The sequence below is a fragment of the Megascapheus bottae genome, chromosome 2, assembly GCF_031878675.1.
Source record: "Megascapheus bottae isolate mThoBot1 chromosome 2, mThoBot2.hap1, whole genome shotgun sequence".
NCBI lineage: Eukaryota > Metazoa > Chordata > Mammalia > Rodentia > Geomyidae > Megascapheus > Megascapheus bottae.
The window spans coordinates 18,953,393-18,955,711 of record NC_143510.1 but is presented as its reverse complement, the minus strand read 5'-3'; the positions used below and the strand labels follow the sequence as shown (position 1 = coordinate 18,955,711).

The following is a 2,319-nucleotide window of genomic DNA, read 5'->3' as shown; positions in this document are numbered from 1 at the left end:
GCCAAAATGTTTTGAAGTAATTTTTACTGATTTTCTGCAAATAGTTTACTGGCAGATGGTCAGTCATAGGATGAGGTAATTATAGCTAAATGTTAAGGGTAGATTCTACATGATAGGTATACAGGTGCTAACTTAAAATTGAACCATCCTATATATTTGAATTTTTTTTAAATGCTAGGGAAAAGGAAAAGGTTTCCATAAATATTATAACTTTCTCCCAGGAACTTCTTTGGCTTCCAGAAAACAACACCCACCCCCTCCATCCGTGCCTCACTCTCCATATCCCTTCCTCCTTTCCTTCTCTCCCACTGCCTTTCCCCTTTCCCCTCTTCCTCAGAAAAGGGCCTTAAATTTCTCTGGAAACTTTTCTTTTCCACATATTCATGTTGCTTGGTCCCATGGTGACTAATTGCATGTGTTGTAGAAAGTACTAGAATACAGCAAAGATAATTGAACCCTGTGGAAACTGAGGGCTTAACAACATTAGTAGCAATAAGCAGTACTCAACTGGATTAACTAACCAAGCAAAAAAAAAAATATATATATATATACATATATATAAACTCTGTTGAGGGTTAATGTGTATATCTGTAAATTAATTGGCTCTATAAAGCTTATTAATTCTGAACTATACAAGGTACTCTGAAAATTGGTAACTCAGGGTTGGGAGTTTGGCCTAGTGGTAGAGTGTTTGCCTAGCATGCACAAAGACCCGGATTCAATTCCTCAGTACCACATACATAGAAAAAGCTAGAAGTGGTGCCGTGGCTCAAGTAGTAGAGTGATAGCCTTGAGGAAAGCCCAAGGATAGTGTTCAGGTCCTGAGTTCAAGCCCCGGGACTGGCAGAATGCTCCTACCCCTTTTGCTACTTTCAAGAAAAACAAAACTCACTTGTACTTAAACACAATTCCTAAATACCTAAAACGCAATTCCTTGAAGTATAATGCTGTGGTATTTTGAGTGCCACTGAGCCACATTCCCAGCCCATGCTGAGTACTCTCAAGTGAAGGAATTTAGAAGTAGCAAGTTCTCTCTGGCCTTCACTCCCTGCCTTCCTATTGCCTCCTTTTCTCTTCTGAAGTGTCTCCTAGAAACCAGAATCCCTCTTCCTGAAGGTCACAGAAATTTAAAAAATATTATAACTTTCGGGCAGCGGCGGCGGTAGCTGCAGGTACGACTGGTCCTCCTCCTTCAACCTCTTGCTCCTCCTATCCTTCCTCTCCCTTTCCTTTCCAGCCAGGCCTCGTCCAGTGTCCCTCACTGCGGCCCTGATCCTACTTAAAGGCATGATTTCCCGGCACCGCAGGGAAAATAGGGTGCAAGCCCAGAAACTACTTTCCCACCACCACTTGTTGAAAAATTGATTTGAAGGCGTCTTCGGGTTTGGACTAGTGTCAAAGGGCCCGGATTTGTTGTGTCTGGTTTTAACCTGAAGATTCTTAACTACTAAATTATCAAGAAGAAAAAAAAAAAAACTGGAAACTAATCCGAACTTTACTAAGAGTCAGAAATGGAACGATTTGTAGTAACAGCACCACGGGCTCGAAACAGATCTAAGACTGCTTTGTATATGACACCCCTGGATCGAGTCACTGAGTTTGGAGGTGAGCTTCATGAAGATGGAAGAAAACTCTTCTGCACTTCTTGCAGTATGGTTCTGAATCATGTTCGCAAGTCTGCCATTGGTGACCACCTCAAGTCAAAGACTCCTACCAAGAGAAAGGCAGAATTTGAAGAGCAGAATGTGAGAAAGAAGCAGAGGCCTCTAACTGCATCTCTTCAGTGCAACAGTACTGCACAAACAGAGAAAGTCAGTGTTATCCAGGACTTTGTGAAAATGTGCCTGGAAGCCAACATCCCCCCCTGGAGAAAGCTGATCATCCAGCAGTTCTCGCTTTCCTGTCTCGCCATGTAAAGAATGGAGGCTCCATACCTAAGTCAGACCAGCTGAGGAGAGCATATCTGCCTGATGGATATGAGAATGAAAATCAGCTCCTCAACTCACAAGATTGTTGACAAGGAGGTTATCACCTTTGTGATCAAGATAAATAATGTTGAGTATGAAAGTTATGTGTTGACCTTTGATTTGGTCCACCCTCCGTCCCACCCTTTCTGTAATTTTCCTTCCCTTCCCCAAACCATATAAACTTAGGTACAAGACAAAGGGCAAAGAAATAAAACAGTGACAGCAGAGAATAAAACAAAGGGGGAAAAAGAAATAACTGCAGGTAGTACAATTTACAAAAAAACCCTCTTGTTGGAGGGGGCGAGGGTAAAGGGTACCAAGACATGTGAAAGAGTATCAATGTATGTGAATT

At 42.0% G+C, this 2,319-nt stretch overlaps 1 pseudogene; it reads left to right on the top strand.

Moving 5' to 3' along the window:
* The first annotated feature begins 1,262 nt into the window (after positions 1-1,262).
* Positions 1,263-2,040, top strand: LOC150066556 (CGG triplet repeat-binding protein 1-like; annotated as a pseudogene).
* The last annotated feature ends 279 nt before the right edge of the window (positions 2,041-2,319 follow it).